The 20,530-nt window shown below is 37.5% G+C and overlaps 1 protein-coding gene across 7 annotated transcripts in view; it reads right to left on the reverse strand.

Moving 5' to 3' along the window:
* Positions 1 to 20,530, reverse strand: part of UIMC1 (ubiquitin interaction motif containing 1) — a 136,465-nt gene that overhangs the window by 13,848 nt on the left and 102,087 nt on the right. The gene's annotated exons all lie outside the window — the stretch shown is intronic.

Genomic DNA, 20,530 nt, shown 5'->3' on the forward strand with positions numbered 1-20,530 from the left:
TTTTCTAATAACTGAAAAAGAAACCTGTTACTATTAGTAGTAGCTCTCCATTTCCCTGCTAACCTCCACCCGTGGACAAACCACTGATCTACTTCTGTCTCTATGGTTTGCCCATTCTGGGCATGTCATATAAATGGAATCATACTATGTTTGGTCTTTTGTGACTGGCTTTCTTCACTTAACATATGTTTCCAAGGTTCATCCAAGCTGTCGCATGTATCAGTAATGCATACCAAGGAATTTTTTTGGGGGACCACTGCACCATTTTATCTTCCCACAGAAAATGTACTTGGGGGGGGGTTTCCAATTTCTCCAAATTCTTCCCAACATTTGTTACTTTTATTTTTTTTTTTAAATAGCGATTCTAGTGGGTGTGAAGTATCTTGTGGTTTTGACTTGAATTTCTCTATTGACTAATGATACTGATCATTTCTTCATGTGCTTGTTGGCCATTTGTACATCTCTGGAGAAATATCTACTTGAGTGCTTTGGGTTTTTTTAATTTTTTAAAATTAACATAAAATGTATTATTTATTTCAGGGGTACAGGTATATGATTCATCAGTCTTACACAATGCACAGCATTCCCCATAGCACATACCCTCTCCAACGTCCATCACCCAACAACCGCATCCCTCCCCACTCCTCCCCTCCACCAACCCTCAATTTGTTTCCTGAGACTTAAGAGTCTCATGGTTTCTCTCCCTCTCTGGTTTCATCTTGTTTCATTTTTTCCCTCCCTTCCTCTATGATCCTCTGTCTTGTTTCTAAAACTCCTCTTATCAGTGAGATCATATGATATTAGTCTTTCTCCAACTGACTTATTTTGCATTGCAAATGGCAAGACTTTGGTTTTTTGATGGCTGCATTGTATTCCATTGTATATATATACCACATCTTTACCCATTCATCTGTTGACGGACATCTAGGCTCTTTCCATAGTTTGGCTATTGTGGTCAAGTCCTTTGTTTTAATTGGGTTATCTTTTTGTTGTTGAATGGCAAAAGTTCTTTATATATTCTGGAATCCAGACCCTTAAAAGACATAAATTCTGCAAATATTTTCTCCCATTCTGTATATTTTTCTTTTTACTTTCTTGATAGCATCCTTTGGATGCACAGCAGTTTTAAATTTTGATGGTGTCTAATTTATCTATTTTATCTATTTTTGTCTTATATTGCTTAAATTTTTGGTGTCATAACTAAGAATCCACTGCCAAATCTAAGATCCTGAAGATTTACCCCTAAGAGAGCTACAGAGTTTTTATTTTTTACATTTAGGTCTTTGATCTATTTTTTGTATATAGTGTGAAGTAGGAGTCAACTTTTTCTTTTGCATGTGGATATTCAGTTGTCTTAGCACCATTTGTTGAACAGACTATTTCCCCCTACTGAATTATCTTGATAGCCTTGTTGAAACCTGGTTAGCTATAAATGTATGGTTTTAATTCTGAGCTCTCAATTCTATTCTATCCATCCATCCATCCATTCATCCATCTATCTATCTCCTTATGCCAGCAGCATACTGTCTTGCTTGGTAAGTTATATAATTAGGAAGTGTGAACCCTCAACTTTGTTCTGTTTCAGGACTGTTTTGGCTATTTTGGATCCCTTGAATTTCCTAATCTCAAAAAATGGAGTCATAACTAAACCAGTTGCTTAGGACAAAACTATGGTGTTACCTGAGTTTTCTCACTCCAGAAAATCCTGTAAATTCAATCTTCAACATACTTCCCAAATTTGGCAACTTCTTTACCTCACAGCTATCACTATGATCCAAAGAAACATTAGACCCTGCCTGGAATATTCCAAGTGCCTCCTGTTCACTTCTACTTTTGCTCCTAGCCTTCTACAGACTACATTTCACACAGTAGCCAGAGCTGGATTACATCACTTCCTTGCTCTCAACCATTCCATGGTATTTCATCATATTTAGAATAAAGTGCAAAAACCCAGATAATCTGATCACTGATCTGATCTCTCTTCTCTTTTCCCCTGTTGCTCATCCCACTGTACTCATTGTGGCTTCCCTGCTGCTGTAAGACACATGTCAAACACACTCTTGCTTTAGGAGCTTTATAGTTATTCCCTTTACCTGGAATGACTCGATTCAAATGTCACCTTAAGAAGTCTTCCTTGGGGGCTGCCTGGGTGGTTCAGTGGGTTAAAGCCTCTGCCTTCAGCTCAGGTCATGATCCCAGGGTCCTGGGACTGAGCCCCACATTGGGCTCTCTGTTCAGCGGGGAGCCTGCTTCCTCCTCTCTCTCTCTGCCTGCCTCTCTGCCTACTTGTGATCTCTGTCAAAAAAAAAAAAAAAAAAAAAAAAAAAAACCTTAAAAAAAAAAAAAGTCTTCCTTGATCTAATAAGAGCTCTCCTCCACCCGCCACCCACTGCCTTCCCTGCCCTTCCCTCTCTATCCTCTGATTCTTGCCTTATTTTTTTAAGTTTTATTTATCATTTGTTTTATCCATGAGAATGTAAGCTTCATGAGAGCACAGATTTCTCTTCTGTTCAGAACTGTATTCTCAGCTTGTATAAGAGTACCTGGGTTATAGTAGGTGCTATATATAAATTGTTGATTGGGATTGTCAGTAAAGGAACATAAATAATACAGTATAAATAAATAGACATCTTCTGAATTTTACTCAGGGGGACTCTCTAAGTTGAGCACCCTACAATGGGCTTAGGCAGAAACCTAAATCAAAGCTCCCTTCTTTCAACCTGATCCCCAGTCACAAAGTGTGATTGATTCTCTCACTGAAAGATTCTCCTATCTGTCCACTTCCACTGACACTCCTTTGTTACTTCTCTCTCTGTTTCTAGCTTCAACCCTTCCAATCTTCCATACTGCTCTCAGAATAACTCAGGCCCAGCATTAACAGTGGCAGTACCCAGGAAGTCTTCCCTGACCCAAGAAGGCCCCAAACTTTACACTTAAACAGGGCCCTCTGTGCATCTATCACAGCACTTTTCACACAACACTCTATTTACTGCTTTACCTACTTATCTCCCCTAGCAGACTGTCCCTTAATCACTTCAGTATTCTACATTCCTGGCATAAAATTGACACTCGATATAAACATATATATAATTCATCAATTTGGCAAGGTCGTTTCTTATTCACAAGTTTTCCAGAGTATTTTCTTGGCTTTAAGAACAAGAGAATATTTTGGGGGTGCCTGGGTGGTTCAGTCGGTTGAGCGCCTACCTTCAGCTCATGTCATGACCCTGGGGCCCTGGGATTGAGCCCCACTTCTGGCTCCCTATTCAGTGGGGAGTCTGCTTCTCCCTCTCTTTCTCTGCCCCTCCCCCATGCTTGTGCACACACTCTCTCTCTCAAAATAAATAAATAAAATCTTAAAAAAAAACACAATAGAATATTATTATAACTTAGATGGAATTATCTCTTGAGTCTGATCTAAAATAACTTTTGAAACAGAAAAGCCTTATCTACCTCATTCCATTCAATAAATAAATTCCTTTTGCTCTTTCAGGTTACTAGACTTGATAATCTTATTCTACTAAAGATAGCTTCTAATTCAAATACTCTAATGATTATGTTGACACTTCCTAAGTATAAACAACCCTAAAACAGGCAGGCTTCACTGGGTCCAATTTACAGATGAGCAAAATAAAGACTCAGAGGTCTCAATTCTGTAAATACCTGGTCTTGGATACAATTCCAAGTCTGTTAGACTCCAAAGCCAGTACCACAATACCAAATTGTCTTCTTTGTTTCAGAGAAGCCATAAAGGTCCCCTGTCCTATTCAAGTTGTAGTAATTTCCTCTCAAGTTTAGAGATAAGCTTGCTTTCTCAAGAGGTGCCCTTGAATGTTGAGCTCCTGACCCTAAACTTCAGTGCTGCTATAGTTAGCCATTGCATCTAAAGTGTTAGCATGGCTTGCTCAATACCTATCCATACAAAGACAAAAGTAATAATATAAAAATATTCTTAGCAGTGCCCCCCAACCTGAGGCTAAAGGCAAGAGTAAATACTGAGAAAAATCTTTAAGTCACATAATCCCTACTTAAGATACAGAAATAAAGGGTCTACCACCATTATATTTTTATGAACAAAATTCCTCAATCTATGAGGTACTGAATAATTTAGAGGTCTTAGGAAAACAGTCACTTGTCTAGTTCTTACTAGTACTTGTGCATAATATTTATAGCAGAATTTTTTTCTTTAACAGCTGGAATTTAAGCAATTTGACAATATTTATCTAGAATTTTAAAATAATTCATATCTACTGACCCATGAATTATACTTTTGGAATTGATACTGAGGAAATCATCTGAATTTAAATGAGATTCATAAGACAAAGATATTTTATCAAAGCATTATTTGTAACAATGAAATATTTAAACAACCTAATGTTCAAACACAAGATGAAATACTACACAGGGATTCAAAATGAAAACGGAAAATACACCAAAATATTAACTGTAATGGCGGGGGGTAATGATTTTCCTATGTTGCCTTTTTTTTTTTTTTTCATATATATACCACTTTATAACTGTTTAAATATTAGGAGACAGGCTGCCTGAGTGGCTCTGTCAGCTCGGGTAGTAATTTCAGGGTCCTGGGATCAAGCCCCATGGCAGGCTCTGTGCTCAGCAGGCAGTTGCTTGAGATTCTCTCCCTCTGGCCCTCCCCCTACTCAGAAGGTCTCTCTCTGTCTCTCTCTCAAATAAATAAATAAATAAATCTTAAAAAATATATTAGGAGACACCCTTCATGAAATAACAGATCTAGGCAATGATCACCAATGACCATTAGTTGAAAGCACTGGCTTTCTAATGAATGAATTAGGTTGACCCTACTGATCAATCGTAACATCATAAAAGATAACATCATAAAGATTGCTTCCCAAACTGATGCAATATGGAACATACAGTATCATCTATAACATACTCTTCTCAAAAAAAAAAAAAATCCAAACTGAATCTGATCAAACCTTGAATCTGATCAAACCTCAAATCTAACTAGATGTTTTCAGAAATCACTGTCTAGAACAGAATAACACTAAAGATAGAATAGGGATACAATCAGCAAAATCCAGAAAGGGAATTCTGAAAGACAAAAAGCTAGTCTCTTTAACAAATAAACTGTAAAGAAAAAAAGAGAGAGAAAGGAGGATAACAGAGATTAAAAGAGACTTGAGTGACATCAACCAAATGCAATGTGTAAAACTTATTTGGACCCTGATTTGAACAAACCATTTTTAAAAACTTATGAGATAATTAGGGAAAAGAGATGCTGACTGGTGTAATAATGGTACTGTGGCTGTATTTTTTAAAAAAATAGTCCTTATCTTTTAGAGATATATATTAAAGTATTTATAGATGATATATGCCTAAAAATTGCTTCCCCAAAATCTAGTTGGGGGGGGGTGGGAGGCATGTTATAAGTGAAAAAAGATTTGTCATATGTTAATACTGCTGAAGCTGGAAAATAAGTTTATAAGGATTCATTTTACTGTTAAACAATGAAAATAAAAACTAGGCTCAACATAAAATGTGCCAGTAAAAACTATGTTAAAAAAAAAAAAGGAAAGAAAGGATACATATCAAATTATAGCAGTGGTTTGGATTGGACAGGGCCATGGATAATTTTTTTCTGAATAAAATTTCCCTAAAATCTTCTACAATAAAGATATGATGCTCAAAAAAACTGTTAGAAGGCAAAACAGCCTAATGATTAGGAGTAGAGCCGTTGGGAAATGGCAAATTCCAGATCTAAACAGGATAAGTCATGGTAACCCATAACCTCTTGTAGTAAAAACAAAGTGCTCAAAATAATTGATAGGCACATACCCAAAATTTACAGAAGACAACCTCAAGGGACTTCCACTGATCAAATCTGGAACTGGAACACCAAAATGACTACTGGAAAGAATGAATTAAAACACACTGAATTTAAAAAATAAATCCAGGGCACCTGTCTGGCTCAGCTGGAGGAATATGCAAATCTTGATCTTGGAGTTGTGATTTTGAGCCCCACACTGAACACAGAGATGACTTCAAAATAAAAAAATCTCAAGAAAAAAGTGAATCCATGAGTTCATTCCACATTAAAAAATACTAACAAGGGATAAGGAAGAAAGTTCCTCTTCACAAATGAATGTCAGCTAATCAATGTAGAACGGCAGAAATTTTAAAAAAAAATAATCATTTACTGTTATAGTAATAATTAATTTAAGCAAGAATCACCAATTGATGCTAACACCGAATCACCAATTGCTGCTAACACCATGGGTGAAAGCCTGCTTGGGAACAGAATACTCATATAGCCTCAAAGCACTACGCCATAGATGACATACTGATCACAAAAAGGGGAAAGGGTAACTTCATAGAAAAAAAATCTGGTAGACACCAGCTTAAAGAGAAGATCAAATTTAACAATGCCACTAGTACAAACTAATGATGATTTGCCCTTGATGTGATGTTACGGATTGACTGCTTGTGTCCCCCCATAATTCATATGTTGAAATTCTAACTCCCAATGTGATAGTATTAGAAGGTGAGGCCCTTGCATAGTGATTAGCTCATGAAAGAGTGAAGCCTTCATGAGTGGGATTAGTGCCATCATAAGGGGCTGAAGAAACCAGAGCTCTCTCCTTTTATCACATGAGACATAGCAAAAAGTCAGTGATCTATAACCCAGAAGAAGGCTCTCTAGAACTCAACAATGCTGGCACCTGATCTCAGACTTCCAGCCTCCAGAACTGTGAGAAATAAATTCTGTTGTTTATAGGCCACCCAGTCTGTGGTACTTTGTTACAACAGCCCCAAATAATTAAGACATGATGCATTTAGAAGACTACAACATTCCCTTTGTTATATTCTTGCCAGAAATGTTTAACCTGAATCTAGTCATATAAAAACATCAGACAAATCCAAACTGACGAATATGGTGAGAGGAAAAACTTTTGAAAGGGAAGACCCACTTTCTGTAAATAAACTCTACCCAGGTATCCGACTGACTCCAGAATCACTCATGTACAAGAGAGAATCCAGTTGAGGATAAAAGAACCAAATTAAGATTTGAACTGCCTCCCCAAACAAGAATGAGCAGTTTGATTCCAACCCAGTTAACTAATAAAACAAACAATACTTTGAGAAATAAGATAGACTCTAGAATATCCACAAAATAACATTCACAGTGCCCAATATAAAATTCAAGATTACTTAACATACAAAAAGAATGAGGCAAATGTGGCTTTTTCAACTTACAGGGGTATAACAATTTGAATGATCACAGATTTCTTATCATAAAGTATGGAGGCCAGAAGAAAGTGGAATAAGGTCTTTAAAGAGCTAAGGGGAAAAAAATACATATCAACCCAATTCTATATTCAGTAAAAATATCCTTCAAGAATGATGGTAAAACCAAGACCTTTTCAGATAATAATATGCTAAGTTTGTGGCCAGTAGACCTAAACTGTAAGAAATGCTAAAGGCAATTCTTCGGGCTGAAGGGGATGATACAATATAGACTCAGATCATTAGGAAGAACTTCAGAGTATTAGAAATTATTACTATCTGATAAAAACACAGAAATCGTTAGCACTGTTTTGTGGGGTTTAAAATATATAGAGATATACATGTGACATTTGACAACTACAGCATAAAACAAAAGGGAAAATACAGTAAATGGACTTAAACAGTTATGAGATTTCTATACTTTTTAAAAAAGTGGTGTAAGTAGACTGTGAAAAGCCTACTATCCCCAGAGCAGCCACTGAAGATACAAAGAGGTAAAGCTTTAAAAAATTCTATTAACAGGGACGCCTGGGAGGCTCAGTAGGTTAAGCGGCTGCCTTCGGCTCGGGTCACGATCCCAGCATCCTGGGATCGAGTCCCACATTGGGCTCCTTGCTCCATGGGAAGCCTGCTTCTCCCTCTGACTCTGCCTGCCACTCTGCCCACCTGAACTCTATCTCTCTGACAAATAAATAAATAAAATCTTAAAAAAAAAAAAATTCTATTACCATATTCAAATAATCAAAGGAAAAGAAGGGAAAAAAACAAAAGAGACAAACAACAAAACAATAAAACAATAGATCTAAATCCAACCATATCAATAATTATATTTTAAATGTCAACTGACTAAATTTTCCAATTAAAAATTAGAGATTACAGAATGGATAAAAAGCATGCCTCAATGGTTGGCTGTCTAGAAGAGACTCACTTTAAAAATAAAAATGAAAATACTGGGGCACCTGGGTGGTGTAGTCAGTTAAGCAACCAACTTGTTTTTGACTCAGGTCATGATCTTAGGGTGATGAGATCCTCACTCAGCATGGAATCTACTTAAGTTTCTCTTTCCCTCTGCCCCTCTGTCCCTTGAGCATGTGCTCTGTCTCTCTCAAATGAATAAATAAACCCTTTAAAAAAAAATACAGGGTACATGGGCTGCTCAGTCAGTTAAGCATCTGCCTTTGGTTCAGGTCATGATCCCAGGATCCTGGGATTGAGACCCACATCAGGCTCCCGGCTCAACGGTGAGCCTACTTCTCCCTCTCCCTCTGGATTTCCCCTGCTTGTGCTCTCTTACTCTTTCTCTCAAACAAATAAATAAAATCTTAGAAAAAAAAAAAAGAGAGAGAGAGAGAGGTGCCTGGGGCCAAGCTCCACATCAGGCTCTCTACTCAGCGGGGAGCCTGCTTCCCCCCCCCCCACCCTGCCTACTTTTGATCTCTCTGTCAAATAAACAAATAAAATCTTAAAAAAAAAAAAAAGGAAATACAAATATGTTTAAAAAAGGTATACTAGGCAAACAGTAGACATAAAAGGGCTGAAATAGCTAATACTGTTAAGTTGTTCTATCAGAGAAAATATACTTCAAGAAAAATATTAACAGAGATAAAGTTGGAAACTAAGAAATATACTTACAAGTTGACTCTAAAATTTATATAGAAATGCAAAAGACTGTAATATCCAGCAATCTTAAAAAAAGAACAAGGGGAAATTTGCTACCTGACTTCAAGACTTACTATGAAGCTACTATAATCAAGATATTTGCATCATTGGCATAAAGATAAATAAACAGATCAGTGAACTATAATAGAGAACCTAGACCTCACTTACATGGTCATTTAATTTTTCTAAAAAGGCAACAAAGTGATCAGGAGGGAGACAAACCGTAAGTGACTCTTAATCTCACAAAACAAACTGAGGGTTGCCAGGGGTAGGGAGAGGGTGGCTGGGTTATGGACACTGGGGAAGGTATGTGCTATGGTGAGTGCTGTGAAGTGTAAACCTGGCGATTCATAGACCTGTACCCCTGGGGCTAATAATACATTATATGTTAATAAAAAATTAAAAATTTTTAAAAAAGGCAACAAAGTATTACATTAAGAAAAAGAAGTTTTTTCCACAAATGGTGCTGGAACAACTGATAATCATACAGGAGAAATAAACCACAATCCTTACTTCATACCTTACATAAAAATTAATTCAGAAAACAATAAGCAGAAAAGAAAAAAACTGACATATTAAATTTCATCTTAAAACTTCTGCTCAAGACACCATTAAGGAAATAGGCAAGTCATAGACTAGAAGAAATTGTCTTAAGAACATGTGTGTGACAAATGTCTAGTATTCAGGACATACAGAGAATTCCTGTCTTAGTAATAAAAAGCCAAACAAACCAGAGGCACCTGAGTGGCTCAGTTGGTTAAGCCTCCAACTCTTAATACTGGCTTAGGTCATAATCTCAGGGTCATGAGATGGAGCCCTGCATTAGGCTCTATTGCTCAGTGGGGAGTCTGCTTGAGATGATTCTCTCTCCCTCTGCCCCTAACTCAAGTAAGTAAATCTTTAAAAAAAAAAAAAAAAAAAAAAAAAAAGGTCAAACAATCTAATTTACTAGCTTGGTGATTTTGACAAAGATACCTACTACTCCTTGGGAATGACAGAATTTGTAGGTTGCTACAAAGATCAGATGAGATAAGGGTAAGTACAAATACATAAGTTCATAGTGCTTAACACAAAGCAATAGTAATAGGAGTCACTGTTATAAAGACTAAGAATATGTTATAGACCTGTAAACTAAAACTCTTTCTTCCTAAATATAAGAATTCTGTTTTCAAATAAAATCTCATTTGACACACAATATATAAAAACTCAAAAGCAGAGTTATTTTTTTTTTTTTAAGATTTTATTTATTTGACAGACAGAGATCACAAGTAGGCAGAGAGGCAGGCAGAGAGAGAGGAAGAAGCAGGCTCCCTGCGGAGCAGAGAGCCCGATGCGGGACTCGATCCCAGGACCCTGAGATCATGACCTGAGCCGAAGGCAGCGGCTTAACCCACTGAGCCACCCAGGCGCCCCTCAAAAGCAGAGTTATGAATGAGGTAGGTGGTAAAGGTAGACTCTTATAATAATACTAGTACTGGCTACCATACCCTTTCCACACCTCCACAGAACTCTCGTGAAAAACCAATGCTGTAGAACAGGGATAGGCAAATTATGGGCTAACTAGCTGTTTTTAGAAATAAACCTTTACTAGAACATGGCCACCTAATTCATTTACCTATTATCTCCAGCTGCTTTTGTGCTATGAGATTACAGCTGTATAGCTGTGACAGAGACCATATGGCCTGCGAAGCCTAAAATATTTACTATCTGTCCCCTTAAGAAAAGTTTGTCAACTCTGGCTTTAAAAGAGTACATTTTCAGAGGGCCTACCTGGATAGCACTGTTGATTCTGTGGAGGGAATAAAAACGACTATGACACAGTTACTGTTAATAACAATCCTAAACTTATCTGTAGAAATCATGAGTGTTTTAAGTCTTAAAAAGGAACACTTTGCAGGTGTGACTCCTGTAAATTAAGAGTGCCTAAGAGATCAGTATCAAAAAAACTCTCTACATTGTATAAACCTCATTGGATCCTGGTTTCAAACAATTAGGAGACTCAAGGAGATGTGAACTCACCAAATATTTGATGATAATAATTTTTAGGTATAACAGTATAATGGTTAGATTGGCTTTTCTTTTAAAGAGATCTTGGGGTGCCTGGGTGGCTCAGTTGGTTGAGCATCCAATTCTCTCAGTTTTAGCTCAAGTCATACTTTCATGGGTCATGAGATCCAGCCCTGCGTTGGGCTCCGTGCTCAGCAGAAAGTCTGCTTGAAGATTCTCTCCCTCTACCCTTCTAGTGCTCTCTCTCTCAAATAAAATCTATTAAAAAATAAAATTAAAAAATAAACAGATCTTATCTTCCAAGGATTCTCAGTAATAATATAATGAAAGGATATGTGGGATCTGATTTGAAATAATCTGTGGAGAGGAGGTTACAGATGGAATACAGGTAATACAGCAGTGACCATGAGTTGATGAATGGGTGGATGCTGGGGTTCAAAGTACTACTATTCTCTCAATTTTTATGTCAAATTTTATGTTTGTATTTAAAACAAACACAACTTACGGTCCTTCTGCAAGACAATAGTAAAAATTAAGCTGGCCGTTTTCTTTTTAAGAAACTGGTATGAAAGGTAGCACAGATATAAAGAACCCAGAAAAAAACCCAAGAGGCTACTCTCTTAAAAATCAATATAATGGTAGGGGCGGCTAGGTGGCTCAGTCATTAAGCATCTATCTTCAGCTCAGGTCATGGATTCCAGGATCCTGGAATCAAGCCCCGCATTGGGCCTCACATCAAGCCCCGCATCAGGCTCCCTGCTTGGCGGGAAGCCTGCTTCTCCCTCCTCAACTTCCTCTGCTTCTGCTCCCTCTCTCACTGTGTCTCTCTCTGTCAAATAAATAAGATCTTTAAAAAAAAAATCATTAATGGCAATTATATCAGTGGTCACATACTGTTATCAGAGCCTAAATTAAAGTAATACTAAATGTGTTTTCTATGGAGGAAAAAAAACCTCTGAACTTTTCTGAATTTTACTAGTGGCTGCTTTATCAAGGCTCCTATAGAAGTGAAATGAATGACAAGAAGTGTAATAGAAACATATAAGCTCTTTAAAATGCTAATAATATATATACAAAAGAAAATATATCCAAACCAATCACCCAACTTAAAAACTACACTATTCTCAAAACTCATTATTTAACTGTGTACTTCTGATCCCATCCTCTGCCTCCACCTACCTCCACCAAGATTCTCAAAATTATATTATCATCAGTTTGTTCTTATAGAAATATACAGTTTTAATGTAAATTCTTAAAATGATATATTGACTATTATATTAAATTTAGTGTTCTGAATCTTGTGTTTGTTTGTTTTTTTAACCTGAACATTCCTGGATAAGTCTTTGCAGTATAAGCTTTTTAATTAAGGCTGATTGTGTAAAAAATAATAAATAATAATAATAATAATAAAGCTGATTGTATAGCCCAGTTCTGCCACTTTCTAGGTATGTGATATTGGGGAAATAATTTTTCCTCAAATTATTTTCATCAGTTTCCTCTTCTATAAAAGTGGAATAATATCTGCTTCAAAGGTTGTTATGAGAATTAAAGCAAAATATATAAAAAGCACAGTTCCTGGTATATAGCAGGTACTCATAAATGGTAGCTCTTATTGGTTGATATTAGGTATGATTTGTAAAGACTCAGCAAATTAAATCCTTTTACTAAATGGAAAAACAGTACCTTGCTATCAAGTGTTTCCTTTATATTACGCACTTAGACTCCTTAGTAACAAGTCAGCCTGTGAATGGACAATTTCCACAGCCACCACCAGAAGTAATTCTGATAGCATCTGATCTTTCACTTTGCACACATGCTTTTCAGAGGTAACTTACGTCATATCAACTCTGTTTGCTAGGAAGTAGTCTGAATCCACCAAACAGTTTTTTCTAGGTAACTGAAGAGCTGACAAGGTCAATTCTGATGAGATCAGATTTCATGTTTACATTCAGGGATGAAGGATTCTAGTACTCTGGCTTCCTAAAACTGGCTGAGGCTTCCATGGTCTCCTCAAACTTTCTTGACTATGTATAGTCCCATCTCCAGACATGGGAAGGCAGATAGAACCTGTAGCAATGAAGAATGCTAGCCCTGGAATCAAGCCAACCTGAGCTTTGGCCCTGGTTCTACTGCTTATTAACTATCTGATGCTGGACAAGTACTAAACCTCTCCGATGACAGTTTCCTTGTGAATAAAGTGAAGATAACACTAATACTTATCTTCTAAGGTAACTAAAGTCCTGTCTATGGCCCTAAGGTAGTTCTAATGGAAATGACTTATCTAATATTAATTCCTTGAACTTTCTTCTTTCTCAAAATGCTCTAAATGCTGAATTAAAAGGTGTGACTAGATCATGAAGTGTGAGATGAGAACTTCTCTAAAGTGGTTTTTAGCTGATAATACTCCTTCAACACATAATGCTTTGGGTATTAACTCAGGTGTTAATAAGAGCTATTTTATTTTTCAAGGAAAGAATAAGCATATCTGGCAGAAGAAAACTGTTAAAAGAAATCCTGAGGTCTGGCTCTTTAGCAGCAAGGCACAACGAGCAGGGGTAACTGAAGAAAGACAAAGTCAATGTTAAGAGGAATAAGATGAGAAGAGTGGAGGGCACCTAGGACTCAAACAGACCCAGACTGCCCTTTCATATGCCAAATCACACAACAATTTTATTACTGTATCACAATGGAGCAGATATGAGGAAATGTTCCACAGAAAGGTTGAAAAGAAGTTGGCAGAAGACAACCAAGATGCGAAGGGAGGGAAGAGGCACGCTGCTGCTACATTATTAATACAAGAGAAGAAGGGTTACATGCAGTGCAACTTAACAAGTCTGGGATTAAAGTACTGGTCTAAGAGTTCATCCAGTAGCTATGTCAATAGGCATTCAAATAAGATGGTGGCCATTCCAGAAAATGCCAAACAGTTCTGGAGTCAAGTTATCAAAGAGGAATCTACTAAATAGCATACCAGTTTGGGCATCTGGCTCCTGCCAATTCCTCCTGCTGACTCGTACCAGGCCACAACCTTCTCCTACCTCATCAATAGCAATAAATTCTTTATCCTTTCTCCTTGATGCCCACCCCCTCCCTTAATTCTGCTTGGAATCCAATACTCTTTTCCCATATCAGTGCCACCTCTATTCACACCAATTAGATCTTTCTACAGAATCAGCACTCCTGTTCAAGAAATAAAAGCTTCGACAGTAATCACACAAGGAGGTTACTGTCTCAGGCTGCATAAATCTGGGAATTTGGTGTAAACTGATGGATGGATAGAAAAAACCTGGAAAGCACCTTGGAAGCAAAAGGCAAATCATTTATAAAGAACTTATATAAATGACTAAGAACCCAAAAGATACTTGGGCAAAGTTGAGAGAACAATTCTTCAAAGAAGAAAGATAAATTGGCTTTTTTAAAAAAGAAAAAAAAAATCTCAAATTACTACTAATCAAAGAAATATAAAGTATAGTGAAATGCCATTATTTATCTATCAAATAGGCCAAGATCTGTAAAAAAGAAGAAAAGAAATATTCCTCAGCATTTGGAATGGTGTTGTGACGAGAACAGTCTCCTATGCTAGTGGTGAGAATTGAAATGACTGAAATCTTTCTAGAAAGCAATCTTAAAACTTTATAGATATAATCCAGTAATTCCACTTTTAGTAATCCTAGTTTAAAGAAGTAACTCTAAACAGAAATTCAGACAGTGCTTACGCCACCAGCATGCTCAATTTTCTTTATTAAAAGATTTTATTTTTTAAGTAATCTCTACACCCAATGCGGGGCTTCAACTCTTAACCCCAAGATCAAGAGTCACATGCTCCACTGACTGACCCAGCCAGGTACCCCAAGGCTCATGCTATCTTAGATGTTTATCTTTAACAGGAAAAAAAAAAAAAAAAAAAGGTAAAAAACCCATGCCTGATATTAGGGGAACACTTAAATAAGAATCTGTTCTTTTTCTTGCCAACCAAAAGCAATCCCTTCCATCTTTATAAGTGGTTAGTGCCTCTATTTTAGTACTTCAGCTGATTTGTTATCATACTTAGCTATGCCCAAGTCTATTTGCTACACTGGACTGTAAATTCCCTGAGTATAAATCTGAGGTCCCAGTCGGCTCTCTCATATCCCTTTACCACCTCTTGAGAACCCCCAACACAACACTTCACTAAATAATTTAGCAGAACACAAAAATTTCTGTTAAGTTGAATCACTGTACAAAGCAAATTAATCAACGACTTCGAAGACAGTATAATTTTATACACATAAAGACATACAAACAACAAAAGACATAAACAAATACTAAATTTAAAACTGACCTAATTCCACAAGATTATAAGAATATTAGATTCCCAAATACAGAAGTATTAGACCGCAATAGTCAAAATCTACAGCCTTGTCCCTTTGACCCCTCCTTCCTGCCTGGAACACAAATTTGAGGTCTAAAGATTAAAAAAAAAAAAAAAAAGCCACCTTGGGACCCCTAGGTGGCTCAGTTGGTTAAGCCACTGCCTTCGGCTCAGGTCATGATCCCAGGGTCCTGGGATCGAGTTCCACATCGGGAACCTTGCTTGGCAGGGAGCCTGCTCCTCTCGCTGCCTCTGCCTGCTTGTGTGTACTCTCTCTCTCTGACAAATAAATAAAATCTTAAAAAAAAAAAAAAAGCTCTACATACCTGCAATTCAACAAATTATATTAAAAAAAAAACAAAAACAAAACACCTTGAAACCATGACTCAAGAAACTACAAGTCAAGGGTTGTAGAGCCAAAAGAGAAAAGCCTAAATTCTCATTAACATTGCTGAGCTACTGCCTCATTTTAGATACCTTGTTATGTGAGAAAAAGAAACCCTATATATTAAACCCATTGTTAATGGTGTTTTGTGTTACTGTGATTTATAGAATTTTGTCACAGTTATCAATAGGGTTTTCTGTTACTCGTTCTGACTTATAAACAATGGGTACCCATCTACTTGGTTACAGTGACTAGACCACGGATGGACACTTAAATAAAGCTTAATCAAAAGTCTTTCTCTAGAATGACTTATAGTTTCAGGAGAAAGCACTCTTTCTTTCAATTAAAGGCTAAAAGTCTACAGCTGCAGGCAGACATCTTGTTCATCCTTGAAAAGACCTATCTATTGAATACAGACAAGCAGAGTCAAGAGATGGAGGAGAGACATCATCTGAGACCCTAGATCGAGCTCTGTCTGAAACCTACGCCAGACTTCCCAATTACCATGCAAACTAACTTGTTTTTTGCTTAAAGGTTACTTGAATTATATTTTTAACACTTACATCCCAAAGAGTCCTATATACTATAGTGAAGTAAACACATAAAAAATTCTTTTACAGTTGAAAAAAACTCTACCCTATATTAACCAACATATTTCAAGTTAATTTGTCATTCTGCAATTGCCTACTATTTTCTTTCATACTGCCCATACTACAACCACACTGAATCACTTGTTCTTTCCTGTATACTGTTCATATTTTTTTTAAATAATTTATTTGACAGAGAGAGATCACAAGCAGGCAGAGAAGCAGGCAGAGAGAGAGAGGGAAGCAGGCTCCCCGCTGAGCAGAGAGCCCGACGCGGGACTCTATCCCAAAACCCTGAGATCATGACCCGAGCCGAAGGCAGTGGCTCAACCCACTGAGCCACTCAGGCGCCCCTACTGTTCATATTTTTATGTGATTTTTGCCTTGTACATTAATGCCCTTCTATCTTAATCTCTAATCACATTTCCTCAGAGACTGTATGTCCATTAGTAATTCTAACCTTGTGTTACAGCTATTCATGTGCATGCCTTTTCTGTCCAACTGCACTATAATCTCAATATGCTTGGATTTGTCTATTTACCCACAGGCCTCTATCTCCAAAATCCATGTTATTTTTACTAAACCTATGTTATTTCCCAATTGTTAACACCTCAATAGTTAGGTGTCAATAGGAATATGGTTAATCTAACCTCCTAGGTACAACAAAAGCCATATTAACACAAGTGAGAAGATAAAGTGGGGGCACAAACTAGAGTCAGGTAGATAAATTCAGGTATATAAAACAAAAATAGTCAAACTTTGTCTAATTAAAAATTTTTTTTCATTAGAGATGTTCAGGTTTTATGATTTTTGCTGAGTCACCCAAGTCAAGCCTATTCTAGGCCTCAGTCCTCTATTAGCTGTTAGGCAAGTCTGTCTACAGCAAGGACTCTGACCTCCATCCACCCATTTACCCATTATTACTTTTCTAGGAGATATCCATGAAGAGAATTTCTACTCTTAACAGTATCCTGACTCTAAGCCACACCCCTGTATCTAGGCTCAAAGTGTACACAGCTAATGCCTTCAGCTCCCCTAACTCTTCTACAATCTATTTCTCACTAGCTTATTATTCTTACCAACTTACCACTTCCTTGCCTTTCATCTTGCCCTTAGCTCTACCTGGCTGATGGCTTATCCTTTACGTATTGGCACACAGACACAGACTTCAGAAAGACTACACAAGCAGGAATAATATTCAATAATAACAGCAGCTACCATTTATTGAACATTTACTGCATGCTAGGCACAGGGCTAGGTACTTTATAAAGTGTCTCTGATTTTTTAAAAAAATATTTTATTTATTTATTTGAGAGGGAGAGTGTGAGAGAGAGAGAGAGAGAGCATGGGGTTGGGGGGAGCAGAGAGAGTGTGAGAAACAGACTCCTCTCTGAACAAGAAGCCCAGTACAGGGCTCAATCCTGGGACTCCTGGATCATGACCTAAGCTGAAGACAGACACTTAACTGACTGAGCCACCCAGGTGCCCCTAAAATGTCTCTGATTCTCATGATAATCCTAATGATGTCAAACTAATTTTACAAACAAGGCATCTGATCCTCAAAAAGGTAAGGTCATTTGTCAAATATTATCCAGCTGACAAGTATTACAGCTGAAATTTAAATTCAGATCTGTCTAGTTCCAAAGCCCATGTTTCTCCCAGTCTATCATACTGCCAAAAATAAAATGTTGGATGTTCTCCCAGCCTCCACTCTTAACCCCCACCCCCACAATTTATACATACAGCAGAGTGATCCTTTGCTCCAATACTAATTCATTCTTTGCTCAAATCTCTCCAATGGCTCTCCCCGACCCCCTGCCCTTTGCTCAGAGTAAAAGCTAAAATTCTTCTATGGCCTAAGAACCCTATCCAATCTGTCCACGTGTCCCCTCCCCAATCACCTCTCTAATCTTATTGTTTATCTTTCCCTCACTTACTTCACTCCAGCCACACAGGCTTCTTTGTCATTCCTCATACACACCAAGGCTGTTCACAACCAAAGGTCTTTGCACTTACTGTTCCCCCTACCTGTAACCACTCTCCTCTCCGCCTTGAAATTCCTCACTTCCTTTAGGTCTCTGCTCAGATGTCACTTTCTCAATGGGACCTTCCCTTACCACCTATTCTAAATTGCTATCTCCTGACCTCAGTACTCCCTAACCTCCTCGTCCTCTGCTTTCTTTTCTTCTCCAAAATACTTATCACCACTTAATATACTGTATGTTTATTTATATTAATATTATTAATATAACATACATACCATATGCTATATTTATTTATTTATTGTCAATACCCCACTGCTAGAATATAAACTCCATGAGGACAGGAGCTTTGTATAGTCTGTTCATAGTACTTGGTATAGAGCAATTATTTATTAATTACTGAATGAGTAAATGGAGAGCTTCAGTCTTCCCAAATGTTTAAATAAAAATGGTCTCAAACACATTTTCCAGAAAGCAAATACAAAGAAAACCTGCCTTTGTCCTAGTCTAGATTAATTTAGCAAATCTTCTCCCCTCAAACAATGCAAAGAATACTCACTCCCTCTAATTTCCCATCCTTGTGGATAGCCATGTCATTGAGCAACAAACTGAGCAGACTGAGCCAACTTACCCAGAGTGGAGTATTATAATCAAATAAAACTTAGAGCAAAGTTAATCAGACACATATTTAATGATATGCATAACTGTTATTGTGCTGCATGGTAACTAGGCATAAATGGTAGACACTTCATGTAAATGACTCTAATTACTATTTCTTTTACACAGCTAAATCAAGCATGTCTAGGATCAGATTTGGGTGAAAACATGAAGGAAGGGAGAGCTGGACACCTAAATCTGGGAGCTAAGTCCTCTCTCTTATTCTACCCCCTTAGGCATTTGGGCTAACAGTCTCTCAGTCTGGTTTACATGTTTTCAAGAATAACTCTTTCCTTTCCATGGCAGGAGAGGCTCCCTTTTACCAAAAACTAAGTTGAGGGTTTGGTCTCTGATTCCAGTCATAATATGTGAGAGGAATCAGAACAATCACTACTATCTCTGGCAAGGAAGACAGGGAGGGTAGCTGGTGAAAAAAACAAACAAACACAGCAAACTTATTGAGGACCTACAATATGGCAGGCACACGGCACACTAGGAGGTGCTTTACATAATTCCTCTACTTCCCCACCCCACCTATAGCCCCAAACTCTGTTCCTAGGACACAGGAATAAGCGAAGAGTGGGACAGTTCCAGTGGGGACTCCCTGTTCCAAATTCTCTTATAGGGTCATAAAGAGTTATTTTAGGTTAGCAAGTTAACACTACTACGAAGATTAAGTGGAAGCTGTTGTTTAGTGGCTGTTTCCCTTGCTTCCTATCTTATCTAACCTATAGGAGGAGAAAGGGCCCCCTACTTTGCCGTGGATTTATCCAAACCTATCCAGCCTTCCCAGCCCAGGCTAAACTCATCCTCTCCGAGACATCACTCTTATTCACTGCAGCTCTCCTTTTTCCTATTGAACTTACTGTCAGAATCATTCATTTGAGTACATTATCATTGACTTTGTGTCATCTTGTTAATTAATTTCTTAGGTTAATGCTTATCTCCCCAATGAGACTGCAAGCTCCTTAATGGCAGAAATTCTGTCTTAAACTTCTTTAGTAATCCACATAAGTTCTATCACCATTAAGAAAAGAAAAATGTTCCTTAAGTATCTGGATGAACTAATGTGATAGAAAGGAATCAAATTTCTCATTCTAGGTAGACAAGTTGGTGTTGAAATCTATAGTATTCTAGTTACACTCCTGAACGAATTTTTAAAACATATCTCCCTATGAAAAAGAAAGTTTTAGGGCACCTGGGAGATTAGTCAGTTGGGTGTCCAATTCTTGGTTTCAGCTCAGGTCGTGATCTCACGGGTCATGGGATCAAGCCCTGAGTTGGGCTCTGAGCTCATTGCAGAGTATGCTCTCCCTCTGCCCCTCCCACCAACCTCAGGTGAGCACCTGCTCTCTAAAATAAATAAATAAATCTTAAAAATTTATAAAGTGTTACTGTCATTCAGGACACAGCAGACATCTTTGCATGGAGGTCTGAGACATCTAGATCAGAGCTATAAGACACACAGTGCTGAGAATATACAGGCTTCCAAGTCTATCAGAAAAATACATACATATATCTATATCTGAAAGAGTCCTCACAACCAGATTGTAAATCCCACTGAGCAGCATTAGATAAGGTCACTGGCCCTTGTTCCAGGGGAATAAAGAGAATCTGAAAGGCTTTCCCTGAATGA

This window comes from Lutra lutra, chromosome 5 (assembly GCF_902655055.1).
Source record: "Lutra lutra chromosome 5, mLutLut1.2, whole genome shotgun sequence".
Taxonomy (NCBI): domain Eukaryota; kingdom Metazoa; phylum Chordata; class Mammalia; order Carnivora; family Mustelidae; genus Lutra; species Lutra lutra.